General features: G+C 40.3%; 1 non-coding gene across 1 annotated transcript; it reads left to right on the top strand.

The window, feature by feature from the left end:
* Window positions 1–2,721: 2,721 nt before the first annotated feature.
* Window positions 2,722–2,912, top strand: LOC138784973 (U2 spliceosomal RNA). The gene has a single exon (XR_011361994.1). It is a non-coding gene; the product is annotated as a U2 spliceosomal RNA (small nuclear RNA).
* Window positions 2,913–16,738: the final 13,826 nt, after the last annotated feature.

Raw genomic sequence — 16,738 nt, 5'->3', positions numbered from 1 at the left:
ATGGGTGGAGGGGAAGCCGATAGAAGATAGCCACAAGCCTGCACATATAACACAATAGAAAGCAAAAAATGCCCAGCACACCATTACCATTGTTCACATTATGCAGCAGGAGCAGGCTGCATTTGCTAATATACAGTATATACAGTCAGTCCTAGCACTGGCAGACTTTTCTGTTTTTGTCTGTATATTAGCCACATCAGCATGCACCTGTATATTGTGAACATTGATATTGGTGTGCTGGCATTTTTTTTTTTTATTTGTGTTATTGGGGGGGGGGGGGGCTACCTTATTTTGGCTGGCACTCCACCCATCTTCTGTGGTGTTTTACACAGGGTTTAGTTGGATCCTTCATGCCTAGTTAGTAGGCTTAATGTGAGCCCATGAGAAACCAGTGTAAATGTAGGAGCCCTCTATCTATGAGGTCGTCTGTTTATGTCTGTATGTTAGCCACAACTGTGGACAAATGCATAGTGTGACCCGTGGTATTAGTGTGAAAAACTCCTGATAAATTAACCCTTTACATGCTGCGGTCAGATTGTGTTGTATACCCCATGATCGTAATCCGGATCGTAAAGCGTATACTCTATTGTAGTCAGTAGGACTTGTGAAGGCCCCCAGGACTGCCATCATTTTACACACTGCAGGTAAGACATACTTGAAGTGAAAGTAGTTTTTCCATAGTATCTAAGGCTGTTAGGGCAAAGCATATTTTCTTTTTGTTTTCTAACCTTTCTAACACTCAGAAGAGGTTCAGTACAGTATATATAAAATGTAAATGTTTGATTCAGTACTATTTACCTTATCAAGCTCTGACACAGATTGTTTCATGTAAGGGAAAAGGGAACGTTTTACTTTTGTCTTATGCACTTTTAGTGCATTATTGAATAAAAGCCTCACATTTATTCACTTTCTAACTTTTTTCATCTCCATAATGGAACTCATTGTTGGAATTGACAACAGAAAAACTAAATAGAGCACAGCATGAACTGCCAGCAACAGTAGAAAATAGATTTCCAAAATACAGCTGTTCTAACTTTGTCAGTGTTAGCTCTGCAATTTGAATCAAACATAATGTAACTTCTTTTACTGGATCAATAAGTGCAGATAACATTGCCCAGAAACATGTTTCATTTTACAGACCAAAAATGGCTTTTAACAGCTCTCTGAAGGGTTTTCTTGAAATGCTTTTTTTGTAATAGTTCTTTTTTGCCTTAAATAATAGTTTCTTTTAATAAAGACAGGCATGGAAATGGTATGTTTGAGGTCAGTGTTACCAATCTATTATAATTGGAATTATCATTAATGGTGAATGGACATGTACAGGATCCGCAGCAGATTTGATGGTGAAGATCCGCAGCAGATTTGACTAAATAACTGAACACAGCTAGTGATGAGCGAACATCCTGATATTTGGTTCGGATCCCGAACACATGATTGGTTTGTGTTTGCCGAAGATTAACGAACAAATAATAAACGTACAATAGAAGTGTACATTTTGGTCTACGCACATGCGTACAGATTATCAGGTGCAAAGCGTGAATTATGGAGTTACGTACATTCGCAGGTTCAAATATGTTCGAAAGTGATCATTATAACCATTCCAATCATCAAACTACAGTAGTTGTTCGTGATTGGTGAACATGAACGTCATGTTTGTACGAACATTTAGCGTCATGTTTGTACGAACATGCGAACATTTACAAACATGTTCGCACATCACTAAACACAGCATCAAATCTGCGCCATCGGAGCTGCTGCGGATCCTGTGTGTGTGAACACACTCTTACATTTAAAGACTACAGACACCTTTGACAAGCATTTATTATATTCTTGTTTTTGTTTTTTTTTACTCTTTAGACTATGTTCACACTACGTAAAACTACGACTGTTGTTGCCGATGCCGTGGTTTTTGTGCAGCGGAACACAGCCTATTAAGCAATGGGATCCCGGCCGGAGCATACACACATTGTATATGCTCCGGCCGGGATCTGTGCGGCCCCGCAAATAACTGACAGGTCAGTTTTCTGCGGCCGGAATTCACTGAATTGTGGCTGCAGAAAGACCTGTCAGTTCACACAGTGCAGCGAGCGGCTCCAGCCGCTAGCTTTACTGTGTGCTATGGGAAGCTCTGATGCGGGCGCACGCTGATGCGCCCGCATTAGAGCTCTGTGGCCGGAAAGATCATCCGAGGATGGAAAGATCTGGCCGGTGATGATCCGGCCAGAGACCGGCCGTTCCGTGACCCTGGCCGGGTCACGGAACGGCTGGTCTGATACGTAGTGTGAACATAGCCTTATGGTGCAAAAGAAAATTTTCTCCATACGTCTTTGCTGTGTAAGCTGTACATTCTCTTTATATATTTGTACACAGCCTATTTGTACTTCCCTACAAATTACCCTATATGCCCCCTCCTTTCTTTTTACAGCCTGTTTGAGCTGTCTACTATATAGGTCAGTAGCTGGGGCAGCTGTTTAAGTCCTTGCCCTCCTTATGGACTAGTGAGATTTTGGCATGAGTCATATCCAAGAGGCGCATCCAGTGAAATAGCATTTAGAGGCAAAGTCCGTCAACCCCCTTAGTCAGGGCTGGGAGTTCATCTGGACCAAAAGCCTTAGTATGTTACATGCTCTGTAAAGCCAACAATAATTTCTTTACAGAAATCTGCTGACTCAAAGCTGCAACTGTCTTCCGGTAAAGAGGAAAGACCAGAATTCAGAATATATTGCTTCTCAGCCTTTTGTCTAAGATCATATGTAGTATTGGTTCTTATCAGTTTAATATCTGATACGTCCCTTATCTGGGGACCATATATTAATTGGATTTTTAGAACAGGGAGGTAGAAAAAGAGCTTGCTCTTTCCTCTCCTGCCCTTGACCTAGCATTATAGTGCTTCCAGGTTCAACGCAGATGCAGTGAAGCATAATAACAGAGTGTAAGGGCCCTTTTACACAGAAAGATTATCTGACAGATTATCTGCCAAAGATTTGAAGCCAAAACCAGGAACAGACAATAAACAGAGATCAGGTCATAAAGGAAAGCCTGAGATTTCTCCTCTTTTCAAATCCAGTCCTGGCCTTTGCTTCAAATCTTTGGCTGATAATCTGTCAGATAATCTTTCTGTGTAAAAGGGCCCTTAGTTGTCAGCATCCCTCTCCCTTCATTATCATAGCTGCAAGCACTTCAGGCCGAAAACCTTAGGGCCCTTTTACACGGAAAGATTATCTGACAGATTATCTGCCAAAGATTTGAAGCCAAATCCAGGAATGGACTATAAACAGAGATCAGGTAATAAAGGAAAGCCTGAGATTTCTCCTCTTTTCAAATCCATTCCTGGTTTTGGCTTCAAATCTTTGGCAGATAAACTGTCATATAATCTTTCCGTGTAAAAGGGCCCTTAGAGCTGCCGGGATGTGATTGCCTGCTCTTGCAGCTGCAATGCTTTGACATCATCACACCTGCTTAGATTTGATGAGTATTGTTTTTTTTTCTGTTGGGGCTCAGCATTGGGATGAGGCATATTAAGGGGTATTATTATATTGTGGAGCACAGGAGTCATTATTATTATATGGGGGGCATTAAAGGAGTTGTCAAACAAAAATCTTTTTCTTTCAAATCAACTGGTGTCAGAAAGTTATATAGATTTGTAATTTACTTCTATTAAAAAAATCTAAACTCTTCCCATACTTATTAGCTGCTGTATGTCGTGCAGGAAATGTTTTATTTTCAGTCTGACACAGTGCTCTCTGCTGACATCTCTGGCCGAGACAGGAACTGTCCAGAGCTGGAGAGGTTTATGGGAATCCCTCTTTCCTCTGCGAAACCTCTCCTGCTCTGGACAGTTCCTGTTTCGGCCAGAGATGTCAGCAGAGAGCACTGTGTCATACTGAAAATAAAACATTTCCTACAGGACATATAGCAGCTAATAAGTATGGAAGGACTTTAGATTTTTTAATAGAGGTGAATTATAAATCTATATAACTTTCTGACACCAGTTGATCTGAAAGAAAAAGATTTCCGCTTGTCAACCCCTTTAAAGAATTAAAGAATATGGAGCATAGAGAGTATTATTGCAATATGTAGTTATAGGAGATATAATTACTATATGTTATTAGTGAGGACATGATTATCATATTATACACTAATGGAAATGCCATACTCTGCAGAGACAAGTTGCATCTAAGAATAGTCTTTATGGCCGTGAAGTCAGAAATAAAAGAAATTAGAAACAGAACACCTCCAATCAGAGAAGACACCCCTTGCGAGTCACTGGATATAACTATAATCTCTTATACAGAGTGCAGATATATTATAGAATACTAGTGTCTACCAACATATGGGCACCATATGGAGGGCAATATTGGTTATATTGTTTTTCTTTTTTTTTTTCTTTTTTGAGTAGATACAGTGGTCATGGTATAGATTATTTTGCCTTTGTATAAAGCTGTTGGATGTGCAGGACCAGGGCCGCCATCAGAAATTTCGGGGCCCCATACAGCCGAAGTGCTTGGGCCCCCCCATTAACAAAAATTATGGGATGTATCTTTGACTAATGTGTCTGATGTGGCGTGCAGATCCCTCTGGAAGACTGGGTTGCTTTGACGCCAGCCGAGCTCCATGCTCTCTGCTGCCACCTCTGTCCATGTCAGGAACTGTCCAGAGCAGCAGCAAATCCCCATAGAAAACTACTCCTGCTCTGGACAGTTCCTGACATGGACAGAGGTGGCAGCAGAGAGCACTGTGTCAGACTTTGACGTTGTATAATGGAACGCTTTAATCTAAAAGCAACTGTGCACTTTTCCCACCTTATTACTCCTAAGGCAGTGATCAGATATGCTGGATGATTTGGAGCCTTCTTAGCCTCCGTTTACACAAAGTAAAACTGGTGGAATTCCGCCAGCCTCCGTGTCATAATGACAGTCTATGGGAGGTTTACGCGCCTCCTCTCTCCACAATGAAGAATGGGCATGACGCGGAGAGAGGAGATGCGTGAGCCTCCCATAGACTGTCATTATGACAGTGAAGCTGGCGAGACTGCGCCGGTTTTGCTCCGTGTGAATGGAGCCTAAGAGGGGAATATCCAATACAAGCTGGGTCCCTTGCACTCAGCGTCCTATCCTGAGCCCTATAGGCTGATGAGGCACAGTGCTGGAACTATAGATGATCTGGCCTTTATCATCCAGGGCAACCAGCCTGGGCAGCAAAAATACTGGACATATATAAACCTGGCCTAAGAGATAGTTGACCCCCATAGTGGTATTATATTACAGACTCATAGACATGCTGTGTGCTATTAGATGGGGCCTCCAGAAAGCAAAATACTCTTCTCTATATTTTACATGTTTGCACAGAGATATATTAATGAATTCTATGGGTGCTGTATTGTGAGTTCACACTAGAACGATATACAAATATGCGCACACACAAAATACACATACATACATGCACACACACAAATATACACACACACACACACACATCAGCAAACATGTGCACACATACACACAACAGCACGCGTACACACATCAGCATGCATACACACATCAGCACGCATACACACATCAGCACGTATACACACAGCAGCACCCATGTACACATACACACATCAGCACACATACACACATCAGCACACATACACACAGCAGCTCCCATGTACACATACACACAGCAGCATGCATACACACATCAGCACACATACACACAGCAGCACACATGTACACATACACACAGCAGCACGCATACACAGATCAGCACACATACACACAGCAGCACACATGTACACATACACACATCAGCACACATACACACAGCAGCACACATACACACAGCAGCTCCCATGTACACATACACACAGCAGCACGCATACACACATCAGCACACATACACACCACAGCACACATACACACATCAGCACACATACACACAGCAGCACACATGTACACATACACACATCAGCACACATACACACAGCAGCACACATACACACAGCAGCTCCCATGTACACATACACACAGCAGCATGCATACACACATCAGCACACATACACACAGCAGCACACATACACACATCAGCACGCATACACACAGCAGCACCCATGTACACATACACACATCAGCACACATACACACATCAGCACGCATACACACAGCAGCTCCCATGTACACATACACACAGCAGCACGCATACACACATCAGCACACATACACACAGCAGCACACATGTACACATACACACAGCAGCACGCATACACACATCAGCACACATACACACAGCAGCACACATGTACACATACACACAGCAGCACGCATACACACATCAGCACACATACACACAGCAGCACACATGTACACATACACACAGCAGCACGCATACACACATCAGCACACATACACACAGCAGCACACATGTACACATACACACAGCAGCACACATACACACATCGGCACACATACACACATCGGCACACATGTACACATACACACATCAGCACACATACACACAGCAGCACACATACACACAGCAGCTCCCATGTATACATACACACAGCAGCACACATACACACAACAGCACCCATGTACACATACACACATCAGCACCCATGTACACATACACACAGCAGCACACATACATACAGCAGCTCCCATGTACACATACACACATCAGCACACATACATACAGCAGCTCACATGTACACATACACACATCAGCACACATACACAAAGCAGCACCCATGTACACATACACACAGCAGCACACATACACACAGCAGCACCCATGTACACATACACACAGCAGCACCCATGTACACATACACACAGCAGCACACATACACACAGCAGCACCCATGTACACATACACACAGCAGCACCCATGTACACATACACACAGCAGCACACATACACACAGCAGCACCCAAGTACACATACACACAGCAGCACCCATGTACACATACACACATCAGCAGACATACACACAGCAGCTCCCATGTACACATACACACATCAGCACACATACACACAGCAGCTCCCATGTACACATACACACATCAGAACACATTCACAGACTTACTCTCTGCAGGGAATCTCCAGGACCCATGTTCTGCTGCCTCCTGGTCCTCACTCCTCCGGGCCCCTCCCCCTCCTCCGACATCCCAGCACAAGAGGAAGTAGCCAGAGAAGGTCTGAGGGGTGAGGGAGGGGCCCGGGGGGAGTGAGGAAGAGGGCCCTGTGTCTTCCTGCCTGTGCGGTACAGCTGTCAGGAGCTTACATGTAGGAAGGCTGGATGTCCGGGCCCCCCTGGATGCTAGTCTGAGCTCGGGCCCCTGACAGCTGTACCGCCAATACTGCCCTGATGGCGGCCCTGTGCAGGACCATGTGATGTATGACATCACAAGGCTAGTCTTGGGTTATCTCACTATAATGCTTATAGATTTATTGAATAGCAAGTTGCGCTGTAGGGCATGCAAAGTGCAAAGCAATGCATGCTCTTAAAAGCCCTACCGTGTGGTGTGTCTCTCACTCTATATTAGTATTGTAAGGTCACATTTGTTTTGTTGCTGCTATGCATATGATGGCTGCACATGTTGGACAAGTCACATAAATGCACATTTGTTTGAAAATTGTCCTAAGATTATCAATCACTCCAGTATGTAAGTTATCTTATCATTTGATAATTGATGAAAAGATATGAGTCATTCTAACATATGAGTCAAAATGTTTATAGGTGCTGGACAATAGCTGCATGAGTAAACATCATTTTTGCTCTTGTTACACAGATACCCATATTACCAGGATGTGAGAATCAAGTTCTTTTAAAAAAAATAATTAAAATGTAAAAGTTTGTAAACATCAAATTAGTTAAATAAATATAGTAAAACATAGTTGTACTCTTTACAGACGACCTCCCTGACTTCATAGGCACAAGAAATGAAATGGTTTTGAACATATCTAATTCTTCTCAGTTTTCTTCCCTGTGGCAGCAGACAAAACAACGTGTCACCTTCTACCTTTTTGAAGTTCTAGTTGCCGTAGCAACAGATAGCACAGCCACTAGTGTTCAAAAGGAAATTTGCCAGAACTCATATCAGTGCTGAATAGTAAGCTGGCTAAATGCTATCTATGGATATGATGTTCTTTATGTCAGCAAATATATCCAGTTATTGGGGTGTGTTTGGACAGGCCCCAGTCACGATTATTTTTTCATTGACAATCAAAGTTATAGAACATTTTTTTAACAAAGTATTAGTATACAACCTTTAATCATTTATTTTTTACTTTTAAATTCTGACATATAAAACATTTTTTGCATAATGAATTGCACGGCTATACAGAAAAAAACAAGATACTCTTTACACATTTCCTTTAACACATTATATTTATTACACATTCTGTCTATAAAATGTTATTATTAAAATAAAGAAAATTTCCAATTTCCGGGGTATTATCATTATTAATTCATGATATATACCTTTGGGGATATTCAGTCCCATTTTATTTTTGTGTCTATAAGTGTGCCATCTGCATATAATGTCAGATCAGTTATAGGATCTAAAGTTAAAAAAAAAAAGAGGCTGTTTATGTAACCTCCGGGTTACTTAAACAGCATGGTTAGCAGTGCTACAAAGTTCTAACTCCCATTAAAGTCGAATTAATTTACACAAAATTTATTTTTAAAAAAAGCCAGCTCAGCTGCTTTAGGCTTCCTGACCACCTCCAGCTGTTGCAAGCATTGGGCCAGATGGGGCCAGAGGACCCATAATCTTGGAATAAGTGCAGGCTTTTTGAAGGTACAAGTGGTTTGGGAGGGACAGATTGTGGGTACAGAGTCACTTTAATTATGCTTATTGAAGAATGTTAAAAATCAGCTAAGAAACAGTGGTTGATAGAACGATTTGCATTTAGCACTATAAATAAATAAAATTCTCAGCAATATAATGCCACAGAAAGCGATATTTTAAAAAATATATCTAAAAACACCATTAAGAATCGATAAAACATTTAAGAATATAATAAGCCCAAAAAAAAAACTAAAACATTTTTGTGTTGCGAAAGCCAAACTTTACCTAAGAATTTTTTTGCAAGCGTATAAAAGGAGCTTGTCACATAGAAAATCACTACAAAACTGTTAATGGATTTTCATAGCGATCATTACAAAGAGACTGGCGATACCTGCATAAGGCTCTTCCAAGGCTTCACTAAGAGAAAAGATGGTTTTAATCTCCCTTATGAAGAGTCAAAGATGTGTGTGCCCTGCAGTAAAGCGAGCAATGATGCTGGCCTTGCACAGAGCCTGGCCTGTCAGTCTTAGCTGGAGGAGTGGGGAGAGCAGCAATTTCCAGAGGTGAAAGACGGCAAGCCTTTCTGACTCATAAAACCAGCTTTTATCTTATAGAAGCCATGAAGGAGCCTTATGCCGCTAGTCTCTTTTTAATGATCACTATGAAGCTGCAGCCGTTTTGTAGCCATTTTCTAGGTGACAGATTAACATTTAAAATGATATGTTAGAATATGTAAAGCAAATCTATCTGTGTATAGGCTGTATTGTACAATGACAGGTCTGTTTTCTAGTAGCCACAATGTCTCAAAAATTTTGTATTTTTTGGCTAATAGGGGTACTGAGAGAATAAAGTGAACTCATATTTATGAGCCTGGTGTATTCATAAGGAAAGTGCTCCCCATACCTAAACCCACCCCTGAGAATGGTGATTAACAGGCTTCTGTGTATGCATACATATATAGGAGCATGTCAGTCACTCGTATCTTTATGGTAGGTAGACACAAACATATGTATCTGCTGTATTTCTTCCTTATAACCAAACCGCAACATTTTTGTGCCATTTTGACAACCAGGAGTACAAATTCTCTGATGTCCTCATATAGAACAGCAAGTTTAGTCTAGAGATCTGCTTTAGTGCAACAAAAACAGATAAATTTGTTTCATTTAAGTGGATTTTATTATCCAGTGAATTGTGGAGGAAACTATTTCAAGTGACATAATGTATGCTATTTTAATTAATTTCTTGTCGTCTGTCATATATCTTACAACAGTTCTTGGTGAGTTTCCACTTTTTATATAGCAAATCATAATTTTGGCTAGATTTTCAGATTCTAGAAAATGTATTTGAACAGCAATAAATACTCTGTATGGTTTGGATTTTGTAAAACTCAGAAACAAATTATCAACATATACTTAATTCATACATACTTAGGGTGCCCTTCACACATGCCGGATCACAGCTGATTTCATGCTCGAGTTCCGCAACGAAATCCGCTGCGATTCCCGGTACTTTATCGCAACGGAGGCAGATCACATTGTTGACTAAAATGAAATATTGTTTATTTGGTACTTGTTAAATAATAAAATGCTAGGAAATTACTGAACATAATTTATAATATGAAAATACGGTACAAACATACCGCATGTTGGCTTGAAAAACACAGGGATGTAGATAAACAGCATTGAGGAGATTTATCAAACAGTCGTATAGTAAGAATGTCTTCTGTTGCCCATAGAAATGAACCAGAGACCTCTTTGTACCCTCTTAAAAGTATGACCGGTATTTCCATCATCCATTGTTAAGGGGGTCGGCCACTTAGTAAAATTGCTCAGGGTATAGTATTAATAAGTGTACTCACTGTACATACTGACAGCAGCTCCCTGTGTACCTCATAGAGATAAACTCAGACTCCCCTCCTCCAGGCTTTGCTGCCCTGCTCTGTAGTGAGGCTGTCCATAAGATTGCTGACATGGAGGAGCATGTGTCCACCAATGAGCCTATATATGCTATGGAGGGCACAGGAAGGCGGGGCATGGTCTCATGCTCCTCCATGTCGGCGATCTTATGGACAGACTTACCACAGAGCAGGGTTGCACAGAGGGGTGTCTGATTTTTAGCTCTATGAGGTACACAGGGAACTATTGTCAGTATATACAGTGAATACACTTACTAATACTTTACACTAAACAATTTTACTATAAAGTGGTCAACCCCTTTAAAGAAAGAACAGCAGATAACATTTTTTTTTTACAAGCAAGAAATAAGCAGTCCATATATTTTGTAGATGTAGAAGGGCTGAGGTTGTCATTTGGCAAATATCTAAAGTCAGTATATGTACAATATTAATTTGATTTTAAAGATTTTTGGCAATATTTATTATAATTTCCCAATTTATTGTCTATATTATAAAATAATCACGAGATCTTGCAGTTTTCATTTTTGCCACTAGGTTTGAAACTAAGCTGAGACTTCCTGTTCTGTTTGTGGTGATAAGAGGAGGATGCTGTAAAGTGATCTATTCAGAATTACAGTAACAAGTGACACCAGTAGGTAGATAACGCTAGTACTGAACAATAGCAGTTCTCTGTAGAAATACCTCTTGAAAGGCCTAAAACTAGTAATGTTTCACATTTATCTTAAGGGAACAGGTCTTGTCTATTGTCCTCTGTGTCAATGAGGCTTGCCATAAACCATGTGATTAAATGCTGTTAAAAAAAAGCTTAAGATAGCAGCCCTCATAACAATATACAAAAAAATTACAGTGAGAAAATAGAAACAGATTTGAAAAAAGAACATTTTAGTGTCTTTCTCCAATCAGTAAAAGAAAATCTAGGTGACACATGTGCTTTAAATAACAAATAGAATCCAACCCTGTCTACCTATATTGTGCAATATACCCATGAAGGTGAAAAATGTCTATTTCCTAATCATTTATGAAACTTTTGGGAACAGATGAGGGATCATTAAATATGAAGTATGTAATAATGTTATATTTTTATGGTACACGTTGAACCTTCAAACATTTAATTTTCTTGTTTCCATGTTATATTTTATTGTAATTCAAGCAGTAAATAAGGTCTTCCTAATATTCTATGCTATGAGCAGCAATCAATTGTGTTAAACACTTAATCCCCATGCTTGTTGATACAGTTGCATAGGTGGTCTTTAGTATGCACAATGTAGCTTTTCATCATTAGCATCATTAATTCAGATGTCCATTGAGACTTTAATCAATGACAAGGCAACTTTAAATCTGCTGTGTTCAGTAATAAATGTAATGAAAAATGACTGATGTCGTTTGCGGATAGAATAATAACTAATTAGGAAGGAATTAGTTAGACATACATGTTTGTTTTATATGGGCTCTTAGAATGAGGAATCTGCTGCAAAACTTTTTATTTGCATGTTCAAATAGTAAGATAAGGGTATAACGAAAAGAACTAGTAATAATAGAATGATAGAATAATAAAATCATATTTCCATGTTCATAATATCTAAATTCCCCTCCACCCCCACAAATAACTGGACTTAGGTTGCATTAAAGGGGTTATCCAGTGCTACAAAAACATGGCCACTTTCTGTCAGAGACAACACGACTCTTGTTTCCAGTTCAGGTGCGGTTTGCAATTAAGCTCCATTCACTTCAATGGAACTGAGCAGCAAAACCCCGCCCAAACTGGAGACAACCAGTGTCTCTGGAAGAAAGTGGCCATGTTTTTGTAGCGCTTGATAACCCCTTTAATACATATTTTCTAAATTTGTGAAAGCCTAAATAAATGTTTATCCACATTTTGTTTTTTTTTTCAAGAACAGGTGTACTTTGCAATGGCGTCTTTCATTCTACCATAAAATGTAAGCTGGAACCCCAAAATAATATTTATGAAGATATAAATTGGGGAAATAGTAAAAAAGAATGCAATATGGTAAGTTTTGGAGGGTTCCTGTGTCTACGTAATGAACTATACGGTAAAAGCGACATGATACCATTATTCTATAGGTCAGTCCGAACACAACCATATGCAGGTTTACACAGACTCTCTAATGTTATATTTTTTTTTATTCAATCCTTCTTTTTGCAATTAATTATTAATAAAATGGTCCTATTGTGACTATTATAACGTTTTTAGTTTTTCACCTATGGGGCTGTATGATCTATAGCTTTTATTACAAAAAATATAACAAAATATAACAAAAAATGTGTAATCCTGGCACTTTTCCCCCTCTTTTTGTTTACGCTGATCGCTGTACAGGATGATGATTGTTACATTTTAATAGATCGGACAATTATGCACGCTGTGGTATATAAGATGTTTATTTATTTATTTTTATATGTTTTATTTATACTACGGGAAAGGGGGGATTTTAATTTTTATTGGGGGAGGAGCTTTGTGGTATTTTTAAAAACATTTTAACTATTTTTTTTTTTTACACATTTTAAGTCCCCCTGGGGGACTTTTACATGCAATCATTAGATTGTAAACACTGTACAATGCTATTCCATAGGCATAAAATAGGTAGAGAAAAAGGGGACAGGCAAGAGGAGGTGCCTCGTGTGATACTGTGGACACAAAGGATGAGAGAGATAAGATAGTACCCGGCTCACCTTTCAGCCCCTTAGGCTTGATGCATATCACCCCAAATTCAGGGGTAAAAACAGATCCAAAGGTGGTGACGGTGTTGTCCAGGAGGATGAGGCTGCAGCTAGCTTGGGAGTACTTGGACTGGATGTTCCCTATGGAGGGGCCCGTAGAAAAAGAATGAGAAGAAAATAAAAAATGGCTAAAAAAGCCGCACTCACTATGTGACTAGTGCTGCCAAGCATAAACCCAGAACCAAATAGAAGGTAAATTAAAAGGTATTTATTGGGTAATGCAAATATAACACGTTTCAAGAGTGCTAGGCTCTCTTCATCAGTAAAGATGCATTATACAGACAGTCACAGCCATAGGCATAGCATTGATCAGTGTTATAGGTGCTCTGCTAATTGAGCCTACCTGTGGCAGACTCAATGAGCAGAGCGACAATCGGACCACATGGAGGAAGGTAAGAGACCTCCGGCTGTCCGTGAAAGAGATCAGGACTCCTGCAGTCATGCTGTCATTAACAGTGAGAGCCCAGCTGTTAACTGCACCTTCGCTCTGGAGCTCACTGGACACCCGAGACGTAACTGTATGTCCACGGTCATCTAGGGGTTAAACAGTACGTGTCACATGCAATCCAGAGGGTCAGGTATCTATGGACATGACAACGCTGGCTCAGTAATGCGCAAGACCCCAATCAAAATGTGGGTTCTGTGCAGTACCAACCTGACGTGTTCATCTCCATGCTTCCACTGGCAAATGGATTGCACACCTACTGTATCTTCATCACAGATCTGCTTTATATTTGATATTGCAAATAGAATTCATAGAATCATGAAGGCTTTAGAGGGGCAATACTGAGTGTAAAAGATGCAATAGTGGGTGATGATTGTGAGGATGTGGAATCATTGTGGGTAGAACTACTAGTGAAAACTGAACAGAATTATTTTCGGTATAATCTATAGACCTCCAATATTACTGAACTGATTGATGGTCAGTTGCATACACAAATAGAGAGGGCTGCCCGAAAGGGGACAATGATGATAATGGGTGGTTTTTTGACTACCCCTAATCTATCCAGATATAGATTGGAGTAACGGTTCTGCTAAAACTGCAAAAGGTAGAGAATTTCCTAATCTGTTGCTGGATAATTTGCTGGGCCAGTTTGTGGAGGAGCCAACAAGAATGTTGGATCTGGTTATTTCTAACAATGCAGATCTGATTGAGAAAGTCACTGTCCATAAACTCATGGGTAACAGAGACCACAAAATAGTGACTTTTGGCTTGAAGTTAAAAAAAAAAATGTTGGGAAGACAAAAGCATTTAAGAGACATTTATTAAGGCATGTGGCAGGTGGCCAAAGATAGCAAAAGGATCCCCAAAAAAACCAAGGTCAGTGCATTCAGATGGTGATAGGGAGTTAGTTACTGGGGAGCAAGAGAAAGCAGGGTTGCTGAATGGGTTCTTCAGCTCTGTATATACAAAAGAAGAGTATAAAAACAAGGTGGGGACAGTGCTGAGGTAGGCGGGGCGAATACTACTAACACGTGTAATGTGCTGAACTGGCTGACTATAGATAGATTAAATAAATAAACTGAATGTTTAAAACGCCAGGGCCTGATGGATTACACCGCAGAGATCTTAGGGATTTCAGTTCTGTAATTTCTTAACCTTCTAGGTCTTCTGCACGTAACTATAGACTGGTAAGCCTAATGTCCATTGTTGGGAAGCTATTTGAAGGGCTACATATAGAAATATGTAGCATGTAATAGTATCATAAACTATATCCAGCATGGTTTTACTAACGACAAGTCATCAAACCAACCTTAATATGTATTTACGAAGAGGTGATTAAATAGTGGGGTTGCTGTGGATATAGTGTACCTGGATTTCGCAAAAGCATTTTATACTGTCCTTCGTGGGTGTCTGACAGGTAAATTAAGGGTTTAGACAGCTTAGTGTGTAATTGCATTAACATTTTTCCTAATGACAATATCCAGAGAGTGATTGTCAATGATTCCAACCTTGGGGTACATCCCGGTTACAAGTGGTGTAAGTTCAGTACTGGGCCTCCTTCTATTTAGCCTGTTTATTATTGAGGATGGAGTTAACAGCAATGTTTCTATCTTTGCAGATGACACTGAGCTTTGTAGTACAGTACAGTCTATGAACGATGTGCAGATGTTGCAGGCTGACTTTGACACATTAAGTGTTTGGGCATGCAGAAGGCAAATGAGGTTCAATGTGGATAAATGTAAAGTTATGCACCTGGGTACTAATAACCCACATGCATCATATGTCCTGGGGGTAGTTATACTTGTAGATAATAGACTACAGAACAGCACACAATGTCAGTCAGCGGCTTCTAAGGCAAGCAGGATGTTGTCATTCATTAAAACAGGCATGGACTCACGGGACAGGAATATAATATTACCGCTTTATAAAGCTTTGGTGCGGCCTCATGTGGAATATGGTGTTCAGTTTTGCAATCAGATTAATAGAAAGAATGTCCAAAGATGGACAACTAAACTAAAAAGCAAAATGGAGCATCTTTTGAAGTTAAAAGAATTAAATTAGTTTAGTCTTGAGACGTTTAAGGGGAGATATGTTTATGTATTTAAATATACTGTATAAATGGTCACTACAAGCAGGGCTGTATTAATAGCTGCTGCTGCTGCCCTAGGCACTAAACCTGAAGTTGCCCCATCTTCACTGACCAATTAGCATCATGATTTTCTAGTTTCTGAGCATCATATTGATATCTGATCAGTCTTAGGCTAGGTTCACACAACGTAAGTTGTGTATTAATTACGTCTGTTGTTGCCGAAGTGTGAATAATACACAGCCTATATGCAGTGCAGGTAGAGGAAATTCTGGCAGGAGTGTATACACATAGTATACACTCTGGCTGGGATCGCTAGCGGCACCACAAAAAACTGACATGTCAGTTTTCTGGGGACACTATTGATTGAACAACCTGTCAGTACACACAACGGAGTGTGCGGCTTCGGCCAAATGCTCCAATGTGTGCAGCGAGGAATTCGAATGCGGGCCCACATGGGTGCTTCCACATCCGAATTCATTAGTACTGAAAATCATCCGGCCGGTACTGCAGTACCGTCCGGGATGATCATCAGTAACACCGGCTGTTCTGTGATCCGGCCGGTTCACAGAAAAGCCGGTGTTTTACTACTTGTGAACATGGCCAGAGGCCGCATTCTCACATTTACTGTATATCACCACAGTCTGCATATTGTCTGAAGGAATTTTCACCACAGGATTGGAAGATAGTTAGGTAATTGCTCCAGGCATCAGATTTAACACTGCCACACTAGACCTGAACAATACCGCCATACTGTGACTGGATAACACAGCCACACCAGAC

The sequence above is a fragment of the Dendropsophus ebraccatus genome, chromosome 2 (genome assembly GCF_027789765.1).
Source record: "Dendropsophus ebraccatus isolate aDenEbr1 chromosome 2, aDenEbr1.pat, whole genome shotgun sequence".
Classification (NCBI taxonomy): Eukaryota; Metazoa; Chordata; class Amphibia; order Anura; family Hylidae; genus Dendropsophus; species Dendropsophus ebraccatus.
This window is presented reverse-complemented; position numbering and strand designations above follow the sequence as displayed.